The following is a 14,772-nucleotide window of genomic DNA, read 5'->3' as shown; positions in this document are numbered from 1 at the left end:
GTCAAACACAAGCATAAACTATAAACTTATGAACTTGAAAATTTATAAAAGTATGTAGTAACTTACTAGCATACTTAGTAAGTCTTGTTTCCTTTAAAAATGTGATTAGTTCCTTAAAAACTTCATTTTTAAAGAGTTTGAATGTTCACAACTTCTAGTCATATTTTCTAAAAATATTTGTTTGTGAAATTTTCTTATTACACAAGTGCTTCTACACTTGTTTATCCACCAAAAATGTGATTAGTTTATGTAAGATCCAAGTTTTAACGAAACTCATACTTTTCACTTGGTTCTTTCGAAAAACCACTTATGGATCTTTTGATCTACCAGATTTTAACCTACTTTGATCTTTATTTTTCAAGAAAACATTCATTCATTCAAGTTCATAGTTTATGTGTGGATGATTCCATCATCCTACAACATTTCTATTTTCTCATCTTGCTAGATCATGTTTTTAATCATGATCTAGCAAGACCATATGATGATCCATTATCATTTCTACTAGCAAACAATAATCAACAAGCATCACAACACAAAGAATATCATGATTTCTTCATCATTTTAACCATACTTTATCACCAAGTTAGTTTATATTCAAGACTTCTTCATAAGATTCATTAGGGTTCTTAACATTTTGATCATTATACATCATTAACCACTTAAACAACATGTAAAATGCAAGGATCTCAGTTCTTACCACTAGCTCAAGACTAGGGGAGTTCAAGTGTAGAAAAGTGGTGGATAAAAGAAGATAAGAGAGGTCCTTGAGCTTCCGAACACACCGAGCTTCGTTTTCTGATCTCTAACACCTTTGGATCACTAGATATTGCATGAAAGAGCTTGAATGATGATGATGGTGGTTGTGCTTGGGGTCGGCCGAAACAAGGAAGGAGGAAAGGAGAGTGTTTGAGTGAAGTGGGTATTGTGAAGTGAGAAGATGATGAACTTGGGGTTAACACTTATATCCTCCAACAAGCTATTGTCTCATGTGTAATATGTTTCTTAATCCACCAACATGATCCATTAAAATATTGCAACAAATCCATGGGTGGGGACACCCATGGTAACCGCCTCCAGGGGGGGTATAGGGTTGGGTTTCAAGTATTAGTTACTAATTTAGTTAGAATTCAAATGTTATAGTTAGTGGTTTATGGTGTGTTATTAAATATATAGTGTGTTAGGGTGTTCGGGGACCCTAACTAGTTTAGAAAAATAAAAAAAAATGTGTTTGACAATTTTTTTGTGTTCCGGGTAAAATCCGGTTGTTCGGTTGGGTGTTGTTCCGTTAAAGTGCTTAATTAATCCGTAATGTGTCTTTTATATTACTTTTTGTGTCACAATTAATTCCCGACACTTTGGAAAGTATCTAGGACCATCTTGTCAAGTTTTTGCACATTAATAGCATATTTAAATGCTGAATTTTATTATTAAGTGCAGAATTCTGCATTTAGAGTGTGTTTTAGGCACTTCCCGACACTATAACTATCACCTAGTGACGCAGTTTTATGGTCCTCACTTCCCTACACTCCCTACTAGTGTAGTACCCTGTCTCTGGCTCATACTGGCCTCAAAACATTGTCTGTCTAGGTGCTGGCATTGTCAGCATGTTTTCTGGGTTATCCGCTCAGTGTGCTAACTGTGCTTTGTGCATCAAGTTCGTCACTTAAGTTTGTGTGAAATAAATGAAGTGACAGTATGAAATGTGATGCATATGTATGTATGTAACAGAAATCAGAAAGCAGTTTAATCACAGTTGTAATCAAGCACAGTCATTAAGCACAAGTTTAAATATTAATTAAGTGTACGGATACCTTCACTTAGGGTTACAAACTGTGAGGCAAAGAAAATATCGAGATGCTCTATGAACGAAGCCTTCCTTGATCTGGATCTAAACTTCGAACACCAGAAAACCCTAGAACTGACTTCAGATTTAGAAACCCTAAATCACGAGCTCAAGATGAATCGATTAACAAGGATTGTTAATCAACCTTTAGCAGCAGCGGAAGAACACCAAGAACACTCAATTCAACCTTTGAGCTCTGATACCATGTCAGAAACTCAAGATCGAACAAGGATTTTATTAATACTTTCGACAAAAGGTATGAACAGAGCCAGTACACAAACGATTCAGTCATCAAGATCGACTGAATGATATTACAGAAGTATTATTAACGAGATGATCTCACAACAAGAAAGATTTAGACCTCACAAAATACATATGAAATCTAAGATGAAAGCACAAATGCCGATATATGTTGGTGAGAAGGATCGAGACTGTGTATCTTCTATCACACTGACAAAAATAATTTATAAGCTCAGGCTGCAACCGTCCTTATAATCTCCAGCCCAAAGACAGCTAATTCCAGCCCAAAAAAACAGCAACGGTCCACTTGAAAGTCAGCCCAAACATCGCATAAATGGAAACATGTAACAAGAAAAAAGATACGTTAATAAAGAGAATAAAATATTAAAACTGAAGATACGATAATATATTTAACAGGGACACACACCATAACCTTCGAGCTGATCTGACCGAGCAGCTATGGTTAATCATGGACAGGGAGACGATCGTGCGGTACATTGTTTCATCAGAGTTCCACATGATCAAAAAATTAATGTAAAATCATCGATTATATTGCTATTTCAGATTACTTTAGACAACAGCTAACGTGAGATGTTTCTGTGGTGTAGTGGTTATCACGTTTGCTTTACACGCAAAAGGTCTCCGGTTCGATCCCGGGCAGGAACAGCTATGTATTTTTTATTTATGTTGTAAATAGCTGACCGGATTCATATTTGATATTAAAGTTTCAGTGAAGACAACGATCGGACAAGTCGATTGAAAATAACTTTGGAACCATTTATCGATTTGTGTTTCTTATCCATGTGCACGGCCATGCTAATCTTCTTTGTATCGTTTCGAAGAGACAATAACAATTGCTCCGCTCGGCTATACATAGAAGTCGGAAGTTCATTAAAGAAAGAGATTAGCTTTTATGAAAATGATGATGAGATGGTGATCCTCCACTAAAGAAAACAGATAAAGTTGATGGTGGTTTAGATGATCAATATGTATTGATGAAAGATTCTGATGAGGATTGAGGTTTAAATATGATGACATTATACATGATGTGATCCTTAAGAGAAAGATAAAGAATGTCAGGGTTGATTCATTGGTCCTCATGATGTAAGTTTAGAACTTAGTCAATTCAACGATGAAGAATAAAAAACACTCGTTCCGCGACCTCGTGTAAAAATAGGGCGCTGGCAACTGTGTCGATGAGTACCAAACGAGAAAAACGATTGAGAAAAAAATTTGGACCATTTCTCGATTTGTGCGTGTCATCCTTGCGCAATGGTCATGCTAATCTTCTCTGTTCCGCGACTTTGTGTAAAAATTGGGCGCTGGCAACCGTCTCGATGAAGTATGAAACGAGAAAAGGAAGAAGAAAAAAATTTGGACAACCGTCTCGATGAAGTATGAAACGAGAAAACGATTGGGAAAAAAATTTGGACCATTTCTCGATTTGTGCGTGTCATCCTTGCGCAGGGGCCATGCTAATCTTCTCTGTATCGTTCCAATTTTATCGGATGTCCACCGCTTCCCACCTCGGGTATACATACAACCCACAACTTCATCTCTGGGCCGATGTGGGACGAACTGAGTTAGATGTGATCTCTTTATATGAGCTTAATTGCGTCTCTTTTAATCAAACTACATGTATGGTGGAAATGCTTCAATGTTGAAACAACAGACTGACGAGAAAGAGGCCAGTTAGAGTAAGTATGTCTATGAGATAAAAGGATTGATAATGAAAATCGCGTTATTTATATTATAAAATCATTATGTTATGGTTCAGACTAGGGCTGTTCAAGTTGCTCGGCGCGACGCTAGTTCGATGCTCGCTCGGAATTTGCTCGTTCAATTCAGCTTGATTAAAAAAATGCTCGGTTCGGATTGGTTCGGTTTGTAAATGAACCGAGCACGAGCAAAGGTCCGCTCAGTTCGGTTCAGCTCGGTTGGCTCGATTTATTTTTTAATATATATATACATATATATTTGTGTTTGTGTGTGTATCATTTTTAATAAAATGACTGGAGACCAACGTTAACAATGTTTGGTCCAAGATTCAAATAGAGCTCATTTAAGTAATTAGAATTGAAATCTAATACCAATAGTCAATTATCCAACACTTAAATGTCCATTTGAGTATTTGAGTCAAAATTTCAAAATCTAAAATGTGAAGCGTCGACCAATACTCAAGTCTCAACCCGCCATTTGATTCAGAAGTGCAAGACCCTAATCAAAAATCCCCATTCGCCATTGTTATTCGATTTCTCCATCACCACTCGCCAAGACGCCAACTCGTCAGGGTTTTGCTTCAATCGATTCATTCAATTTCAAACTTCCGATAGAACAAGGATATGTTTTAATCGGTCGACGATTTATCTTCCCGCTTAGTTAATCTCGATAGAACTAGTTGAGTGTTTTTGTATTCCTTGTTATTTGTTAAAATTTTACTTGTGTTTTATTGGACAAAACATCAGGGACGAAAACTGCATTTTATTCTAATAACTAGCATTCCCATCGTCACTTTCCTTGTTTATTCTGCGATGCTCGATACTCGCTCGACGTTCGTTCGAAAAATGCTTGGATCGAAAGACACTCGCTCGACTCTAGCTCGGTTGAAAAGACGCTCGGTTCGGTTCGGATCGGTTTGTAAACGAACCGAGCACGAGCAAAGGTCTGATCGATTCGGTTCGGCTCGTGAACAGTCCTAGTTCAGACATAGTTCTGAAATCATATTCAACACATAATCAGTGGCGGACCCAGGAATTTTTCCATAGGGGTGCGGAACATTTTTAAAAATTTTAGGCCCCTAGGTATATAAGTAAAAAATCGGTTCATATCGGGTCGGTTCGGGTCAGGTCATGTAAAACAAAAGAAATCGCGCCATAACGTCCCTACTCATGGTTCCTATCACAAACAAATTGATCCCTAAGTTCATCGCTCCATAACCTGATGTTTCAATTTTAATTTTCAACCCTAGAAATCGTGTGTAATCACCCTAAAAATCATCTAAACAACATAATCACCCTAAAAATCATCAACAACCATAAACAACGTCAAAACACATGAAATTTCAAACCTATTTAAGAATTTTGTTACCCTTTGGTGTCGGACGGCGGTGGTTCACGGCTGCTGATGACGTGTTGTTATGATTGCTGTTGTGTTCGATGATCGCTGGCAGGAGACGACCCAAGAGAGAGAGGGCGGGAGGAATTCTAAGGGACTATTGTGCTTATTTTAATTATTATAGTTTGAACTTAGGTTGAGTTTGGTTAGTGGGCTAGTAATTAGTGGGCTAATTATGTTTAATGAAATAGTGGGTTAAGATATTGGTTATTTGGGTTAAGTTGGGTAGTATAAGTTTATATAATTTAGGTAGTTTTTTTTAAATTAGAGTTTACTAAAAAATTTAAAATATAAATCGATAACATTTTTTACCTAAGGTAAAATTCCAAGGAGTGCGGATGAAAAAATTCAAGGGGTGCGGACGAAAAAATCCAAGGGGTGCGGACGGGATTTTCAACGGAAAATAGCACTAAATTTTTTTTTCCCGGGGGTGCACCCGCCCACCTTGGGCTAGGGGTAAGTCCGCCCCTGCACATAATTGCTAAGCAAAATAATTAACAATTCCGTAAATACCTTATATTTCAGCAAATGACTTTATAAAGCATACTTGACACATAATTGTTTGTTAAAAGAAATTTATTGATTCAATCAGCATGCAAGACCTGTTTAACCTGCTTTGACCCATTACCAAACTTCTCATTTGTCACGAGTGCATGAACTAGCTAGAAGTTTCCGTCCTAGTGCGTGTAACACAAGTCGACCTGACAGCATTTCGTTAAGCAGACTAATCAACAATTCTGTATTTACCATAAATTTATCATAACAGTTACCTAGTGTACAAAAGCATGCAATCTGACATGAACAAATGTAACCTAAAGCATAAGTAAATAAGGGTGTTCAGTTTGGAATTCAACCAGATATCATGGCAATTGCTTATAATCATCATTGTTGTTACGCATTTTTTAATCATAATTATCGTAAGTCATTTTAAGCATCATAATTTGTTACTAAGCAAATAAATTGGCCAGATTTATTACTTGAAATATAGTTTACAGAATAGCTAGTATGATGTCACAATAATAAACTATAAAACTGAAACACATAGATTTTACATAACTTTTAAATATTAATTTTTTATAAATACCTCCTCAAATAAACCATCATAAGATCCAGAAAAAGGGATTGCACCCAGATTCAATACAGTTCTCAAATACTGAAATTTCTTATCAACATATTTACAACCCATCACCTAATCTGTTGTGTTCAAATAAGTGTGTTATGCCTTACATAGGTCATGCTCTCGGGTTACACGATTTTAAGTATGTCCCAGTTAGGAGTTATGTTGGCATGTATCGATATATGATCATGTTCAGGCTCATTATGTTAAACCGGCCAACCTGACATAATTACAACCCTAGTTTTCCCCTCCAAAAATTCACCTCAACCCATATTTTTTTCGCCAATTTCACCTACGTCTACACTCCATAAAGCTTTTATATGGTCCAAGGGCGAAGGATTTAAGGGGCGGGGAGAGGCGCCCCCCCCCCCCTCCCCGAACTTTTCGGTCAGCAGTGTTATATATGTACGTTTCGTATAGGATTTTGTAGGTATATACGTTTTCGACCCCCCGGTTTTATAAAAAAAAATTAGGTATATATGTTTTCGACCCCCCGGTTTTAATTTTTTTTTATTTATATAAATAAAATATTTAATCAATCCAAATATTATAGCACAGATCATTATATTTGGTAGAATACTAGAATGTATATTATATAACCAAAATCAAAACATTATATAGCCCAACTTAAAAGCCCAGCCTATCAAAAAAAAAACCCAAATTCGTTTACTTTGGGACATCCGACCAGAAGAACATAAGCCACAAGCCAGAACTGCAGAAAGGAGGGGGGGACGCAGGTTCCAGAACTGTTCGACTTCAGCTTCTTGTTCAAGAACAGAAGCCAAAACACTGCTCGTTGTTGTGGTCTTCTATTTTTGTTCTGACTTCTTCAATCTTCATAAGGTTAAAGGTATGTGTTTTTTTATCTTTAGGTTTAATTTAGAGCTGCAATTTATGTGATTTAGGTTGAAAGTAGTGGTGAAATTGGTCCGAATTTTTGCCCTAAACTTGTTGAATATTTCTGTAACTATGTCTAATTTTATTTGTTTAATCTTATTGTGATTTGATTTAGATAGAAATTAGAGTTTGAAATTTATGGTGATTTGTTAACTTGTTTTGTTATTAGATTATGCTATGTGGAAGAATAAAATGATAACTTCTTTTTAAATGATTGAGAACGTTTTTTTTAGATTATGCTATGTGGAAGAATAAAATGATAACTTCTTTTTAAATGTTTGAGAACGTTTTTTATTTGATATTAATGTTTGACCCGACCCGACCCGAATCGAATCACCAACGTCCGACCCGAACTTACACTCCAAACTACGCGATAGAAATTTTTTTTAGGTCCGTTACTTTCCGACCCCCTGAACTTTTTTTTCAAGCTTCGCCACTGATATGGTCTGTGGAATGCAGAATATAATATGTTTATCTTATGTAGGATTTTGATGTGTGCCATGAAACCCACGTAGTGGTCCATCATGCATTTACATTATTTAAGTTTAATTATATCTGCATGTATTACTTTTATTTGTTAGTTTAGTAGTAGATAATGGGTTAGTGGGTGGTTAGATTATTTACTAGTTTCATCAACTTATGTACAACCAATATAATGGCAGTAGGTGTTTTGAGATTATTAGGAATGAAAATGATAAGTTGAATCTCTTTCAAAAGTCTATCAATTCTCTCAAGCTTCTACCTTTTTTCTTGGACCATTTGAGAAACGATTCGGTTCATATCAGATTTTGACTCTTGCTATACAAAACTTATGGAGTCAAAGAGTATTAGAGTTGCCAGAATTGGCGGATATAACTCAAAACAGATGAAGAATCAATAAAAATGCTCGATCCATGAACCCGTGCTCACAACAGTGTCGATGAAGAACGAAACGAGAAAACGATTGGGAAAAAAAATTTGAACCATTTCTCGATTTGTGCGTGTCATCCTTGCGCAGGGGCCATGCTAATCTTCTCTGTATCGTTCCAATTTTATCGGATGTCCCCGAGGGGACGAGTACCGCTCCTTGCCCTGGCTATACATACCATTTACAACTTTATCTCTTAGCCGATGTGGGACGAACTGAGTCAGACAGGATCTTGTAAGCCTTATCCAATGGGAGAGTCTGTCTAAAGAGGAAGCCACCTGGGAGGATGATACTGAGCTCCAACAACAGTTTCCCAATTTTCCGCTTGAGGACAAGGTGGGTGCTAATGGGGGCGGTATTGTTATGAGCCCAACGGACGAGCCCAATAGTAACACAACCCATCTTATAGATCCAAGTCAATTAAGGAAGAGTGAAAGAGTTAGGACTCAACCCAAGAAGTTTCGAGATTACACCATGAGTGCCACATCAGAAGGAGTCTAACAGAATTCTGTTGTCTTTCTATTTAATGTAATTATTGTGTGATCATGAAGTTGGCAAGTTTGTTAGATCTCAGTGATCTCATCTTTTTCTCCCATCCCATTTTGTACTCTATTCTATTCCCACCCCAATTTCTCTCAGAATTTTCAATGAAATCTTAAGCTTTCTGCCCAGTTGTTGTTAATTTCACTTTCCTTTAGTTTGATCATTACATGTGGTTTGTTCACTTCTCCCATTTCAGGCTAAATTTCAAAATTGTAGCATTTTCCTCCCTACATTCTCGAAACGCGCCATTTCAGTCTAAAAAACTAACCCCGGTTAAAAAACCCCAGTTAGCTCAGGGACGAAAATGACATTTTATTCTAGATTTTTTGGACTGAAATGACACATTTCAAGAATGTCACGGAGAAAAATGGTACACTTTTTAAATTTGGTCTGAAATGGCAAAAGTGGACAAACCACAAGAACGTAGATGGCACTTACTCAAAAAAAAATCAGGAAGCATGAAAACTTATGTAGGTGGAGCCAGGGGCGAAGTATAGAAGGGGCGGGGAGGGGCGCCCGACCCCCCGAACTTTTCGCACAGTAGTGTTATATATGTAGTTTTCGTATAGAAAATTTTGGGTATATACATTTTCGACCCCTCGGTTCTATAGAAATTTTTGGGTATATATGTTTTCGACCCCCCCACCCCCCCCCCCCCCCGCGTCATTTGGGTCAAGCTTCGCCACTGGGTGGAGCATCTTTTGTGAACAAACTCAAGAAGAACCGGTGCTTCTATTTAAAATGATGGTTTTGTGAACAAACTCAAGAAGAATCATGCTTCTATTTTGTAACCATCTATTATACAATTTGTAAAGAACAAATGTTTGTAAAAAAACTTAGAAAGTAGTCATGTTACGGTAAAAAAAAACACAAATGATTAAGTGAAACTACTGAACCATTGATTTGCATAGACAAATGAAACCCTGGCGTTCATTCACCTCATTCATAGTTTCATACCTAGCCTAGGGTTGGCCTTGCGTAGTCACAAACAGTTTTTGGATTTAAAAGCCATGCATGTGAAAGTGGAGGAGATAATTTCTAAATGTTAATAATAACTTTACGAAATCAAATTAAGAAACTACAAGAGACTTAAAGTAGCTTAACCCAATCACGAAATTTCTTGTATGGCTAAAGTAGAAATCATTTATTTTAGTCTCAAACATGTAGAAAAACGATCGTGCGGTACATTGTTTCATCAGAGTTCCACATAATCTAAAATCATCGACTATATTTCTATTTGAGATTACTTTGGACAATAGTTAACATAAGATGTTTCTGTGGTGTAGTGGTTATCACGTTTGCTTTACACGCAAAAGGTCTCCGGTTCGATCCCGGGCAGGAACATTTAGTAATGTTTTTGTCATAAAAAAGCTAATAGTTGGCCGGATTCATTTAGAAAACTGCACAACTTAAAATTTGATATATTTGAAACCATCATAAGATCCAGAGAAAGAGATCACACACAGATTCAATATAGTTTTCGCAGATTGTAAGTTATTTTGTGTTCATTAAGAAATTGTGAAATAATTTCATAAAACCTCCATATAACAGAGTCAATTTCACAAATTTTACATCATTATAACTTGCAGCCACAAGGTCTTTTAGGTACAGATTAGATATAGATTTTGAAGATTTCATTTTGAAATTTGAAATTAAAGTTTTGGTGAAGACGACCGGATAAGTCGATTGAAAACAAATTTGGAACCATTTATCGATTTGTGTTTGATATCCTTGTGTAAGTTTAGAACCTTAAGTGAATGATGAAGAACAAAAATCAGTGTCGATGAAGTACAAAATGAGAAAACGATTGGGAAAAAAATTTGGACCATTTCTCGATTTGTGCGTGTCATCCTTGCGCAGGGGCCATGCTAATCTTCTCTGTATCGTTCCAATTTTATCGGATGTCCCCGAAGGGACGATTACCACTCCTCACCTCGGCTATACATACAACCCACAACTTCATCTCTGGGCCGATGTGGGACGAACTGAGTCAGCCAGGAGTTCAATATGCGGGAAAAGTGTTTCAGTGCTCAAACAAATGTCTGCAACTTGGATTACAGATTGACGATGACAGATGGAGACCATGTTTTATTTCAATTTGTTTTACGGGACGTATATTATTACTTTTATGATAAAATATTTATTAAAAGTATAAAACAATAAAACACGTAAAAGCATTCAAGTTAAAAATGCAGAGCAAAGCATTCGAAGGCGTAGTTTGATGAATACCCCTCAAATGCAAACCAAGACGAAAAGGGTAACTCGCGTATGGAATGCCCGCTCTTGCGCAAGGAAGGTTTAGTGTTTATCCGAGAACGAAGAAAACAACAGGAAAATATATTTGGACCCGGGGTTGGTTACAACACCAAGAACAATTATTTGCTACACATGGATGGAAGTATGATGCGTCAGGCGTTCAAACTACATGTTTTGACCAGCTTTTTATTTCAGGAGATACGACGTATATGAGAAGACGACATCTTGAAACGTTAACATCAATTATGTGACATTTATACCTTAGGAATAATGTTTAGGTAATGTTCTTTCATTACATATGGTAAACGAATAATAATTTCATAACATATTTTACACATATATACATGTGTTATGAATGCTACTAAGTTTATACAGTACAAAATTAATGAAAACCTACCAAGTGCAAAAAGATTGTAAATTCAACATAAAATGATATATAAAATGCATTAACAACATATGAAACTGAAGTAAAGCAAACAATATTCAGTGTAAGTTGTATTAAGTTATCAAAACGAGTGGAGCTAATAGATTTACAAGAGTCGTTATTATTAAGACATAATTATGTTATCATATTTGACATAATTGTTTGTTGAAAGAAATTTATCACTTCAATCAGCATGCCTGGCCCGTTTAAACATGCTTTGACCCATTACCAAACCCGTCATATTGGCACGAGTGCATGAACTAGCTAGAAGTTTTCGTCCTAGCGCGTGTAACACAAGTCGACCTGACAGCCTCTCGTTAAGCAAACTAATCAACAATTCTGTATTTACGATATATTTATCAAAACTACCTAATGTACAAAAGCATGCAATCTGACATGAACAAATGTAACTTAAATCATAAGTAAATAAGCGTATTCAGTCTGGAATTCAACCAGATATCATAAGTCATTTTAAGCATCATAATGTGTTACTATGCAAAAAATTGGCCAGATTCATTACTTGAAATATAGTTAACAGAATAGCTAGTATGATGTCACAATAATAACCTAAAAAACTGAAACACATAGATTTTACATACCTTTTAAATATTAAATTTCCATGACTACCTCCTTCACTGGTATTTCGTCAATTTGCATAGTTACAATTATCATTATTTGAGAATACTTTTAGACACTAGCCTGTTGGAAATTTTCGTGTAACTTTTAGAAAATAATTTTTAGTCAATTTGTCAAACAAACTGAACGCAGCGGAAAACATGTACACGAGGTTCGGTTCTAAACCGATTCCATCAGTGATCTCACTACAATCAAAATAGGTTAAAATAAAATAAAGAATCGTGACATCCAAGAAAGACACCTTGGTTCAACGAACGATCTCGCTAGATGATCGTTGACCACGAAATATGATTTGTTCGTTTAAAACAATTTCAAACGAAACCTTTAAACTAAAGATAAAAAAAGTTCAAAACTATACTTACCTTTTTGCCAAATAAAAGAAACAAACACGTTCAGCTTCCTTTGATGCAAGAAGTAAGAGCTTGAATTTTTTTGTGATTTTTCTTATTCTTGTTCGACCAAAAGGCAGCCAACAACAGAACCTCCTTTTTCCTTTTATTTGCAACGATGGTATATCTCATTCAAAACGGTGAGCCATATATTATTATATGGAGATAATTATTATATATATCCTTTAGATTAAAACCATAATTAAGAATTGTAATCTAATTACAATTCTATTATAATTATCTTATAAGTATAATAGTTATCTCTCATTTTAATTATCTAATAATTAATAATATATATATATATATATATTATAATTAACAAATTAATTATAATATTAAATCGGGTTCTCCGTAATTATTCCAAATAATTACCCGTTTATTTCATTACGCTAATTATTTCGTGATCCGGTGATTAACGATTAAAACACCGTTAAATGTTCGTTGCCCAAAGTGTAACTCTTTGGGTCGTACCTTGACGGCAACATTGAATTATAATCGACAATTGAACAAATATCCAACAATCTCCCACTTGGTCGATTGGTCGATTAAGTTTCAATGTAGACAATAGCGGGTGCCTAGCTGCATCATATTGCCCCCGGCAAGGTATGACAAATTTATGTCAACTAATTCTTTGCACTAATCAAACCTTTGGTTATGCAAATAGTATAGCCCTGGTTATCGACTCATTTATCCCTCTGTATTGAACACTTGTTGAACATGAGACATGGATCCAATTCATTCTCATATATTATTCAACCATTTCTAATTTCGTTCCTGATTTGAAGTGATTTATCAAACTACTACTAGTTCGAGCGTGGCCACGCATTAACACCAGTTCAAACCAACAAAAGGCGCCAGAGTGTTCTTCTTCTAAGTATAGAAGCACAGATCCCTTTGGCTACAAACAACTCCCACTAAACTTCAGATCATTCCCAAAACTATCCTTATTACTGCCAGTTACGTACAGCGTTAGATAGAATCAAAGAGCAACCATTCATTTAAGTTAGTTCTAGTATGTACCGCAGGTCTAAGGATACAATGATCGTACCTATTCAAAATGTCTTATGACTAAGATCCATGAAGATCATTTTGAAACGAGTTACGCCCAATATGATTCAACTAATCATATCAGTGAATATGGTTCTCAACACTTTGAGTATCCATGATATGGATCAACCATCTAATTCACAATAGTCTTTTACCAGATTGGTTCTCACGAATCTGATAGACTACGGACATTTTAGAATACAATATTCATAGATACTTAACGTACTAATATTTGAACACAAATATAATAGTCTAAAAGACATTCAACCATTAAATTCAAATAAACATAAAATACTGTTTACAGTTCAAAATGCACCAAATTACTAAATTACAAAATCAGACCCAATGTCTAGCATATCTAAGACCTATACAATCAGCATGCTTCTCGTGTCTCACTTGAGGTATAGGCTTAGTAAACGGGTCCGCTAGATTCTGATCAGTATCAATTTTCTCTACTACGATGTCTCCTCTTTCCAAAACTTCCCGTATGTAATGGAATTTTCTGAGAATATGCTTCGTGCTGTGATGCGACCTTGGTTCCTTTGCCTGAGCAATTGCACCTGTATTGTCGCAAAATATCTCGATAGGCTTCTGTATGCTTGGTATAACTTCGAGATCAGCAATGAACTTTTTCATCCAAACAGCCTCCTTAGCAGCTTCTGAAGCCGCTATATATTCTGATTCAGTGGTCGACTGGGCCACCACGCTTTGCTTAGAACTCTTCCAAGTTATAACACCACCATTTAAAGTAAAAACATAGCCTGTCTGAGATCGTGAATCGTCACGATCCGTTTGGAAGCTTGCGTCAGTGTAACATTTTACTTTCAGCTCTTCTTCCAAACCGCCAAATATCAGAAACATATCCTTAGTTCTTTTTAAGTACTTTAGGATATTTTTCACAGCAATCCAGTGACTTTTACCAGGATTTTGTTGATATCTGCTAGTCAAGCTCAGAGCAAACGATACGTCCGGTCTAGTACATAACATGGCATACATGATGGAACCGATAGCAGAGGCATATGGAACCTTTTTCATATCCTCTTTATCTTTGTCCAATTTGGGACACTGATGACTATTTAGTACGGTTCCACTTGCCATTGGCAAGAGACCCTTCTTGGAATCTTGCATCGAAAAGCGCCGAATGACCTTATCGATATACGTACTTTGACTAAGTCCAAGTAGCCGCTTAGATCTATCTCTATAAATCTTTATTCCTAGAATATAAGCAGCTTCTCCAAGATCCTTCATTGAGAAACATTTACCAAGCCAGGATTTAACATCCTGCAGCATTGGGATATCGTTTCCAATGAGAAGTATGTCATCTACATACAAGATTAGAAAAGTAATAGAACTCCCACT

At 36.1% G+C, this 14,772-nt stretch overlaps 6 non-coding genes across 6 annotated transcripts; 2 read left to right on the top strand and 4 right to left on the bottom strand.

Annotated features, from left to right (window-relative positions):
• The first annotated feature begins 2,676 nt into the window (after positions 1-2,676).
• TRNAV-UAC lies at positions 2,677-2,749 on the top strand. The gene has a single exon. It is a non-coding gene; the product is annotated as a tRNA-Val (tRNA).
• A 561-nt stretch (positions 2,750-3,310) lies between these two features.
• On the bottom strand, positions 3,311-3,413 carry LOC118483175. Its single transcript, XR_004869783.1, has one exon. It is a non-coding gene; the product is annotated as a U6 spliceosomal RNA (small nuclear RNA).
• Positions 3,414-3,504: 91 nt separating this feature from the next.
• LOC118483166 lies at positions 3,505-3,609 on the bottom strand. Its single transcript, XR_004869755.1, has one exon. It is a non-coding gene; the product is annotated as a U6 spliceosomal RNA (small nuclear RNA).
• Positions 3,610-8,162: 4,553 nt separating this feature from the next.
• On the bottom strand, positions 8,163-8,265 carry LOC118483151. The gene has a single exon (XR_004869688.1). It is a non-coding gene; the product is annotated as a U6 spliceosomal RNA (small nuclear RNA).
• Positions 8,266-9,932: 1,667 nt separating this feature from the next.
• On the top strand, positions 9,933-10,005 carry TRNAV-UAC. The gene has a single exon. It is a non-coding gene; the product is annotated as a tRNA-Val (tRNA).
• Positions 10,006-10,475: 470 nt separating this feature from the next.
• On the bottom strand, positions 10,476-10,578 carry LOC118483004. The gene has a single exon (XR_004869445.1). It is a non-coding gene; the product is annotated as a U6 spliceosomal RNA (small nuclear RNA).
• Positions 10,579-14,772: the final 4,194 nt, after the last annotated feature.

The sequence above is a fragment of the Helianthus annuus genome, chromosome 1, assembly GCF_002127325.2.
Source record: "Helianthus annuus cultivar XRQ/B chromosome 1, HanXRQr2.0-SUNRISE, whole genome shotgun sequence".
Taxonomy (NCBI): domain Eukaryota; kingdom Viridiplantae; phylum Streptophyta; class Magnoliopsida; order Asterales; family Asteraceae; genus Helianthus; species Helianthus annuus.
Note: the sequence above shows the minus strand (reverse complement) of the source record. Positions and strands in the feature narration are given on the sequence as shown.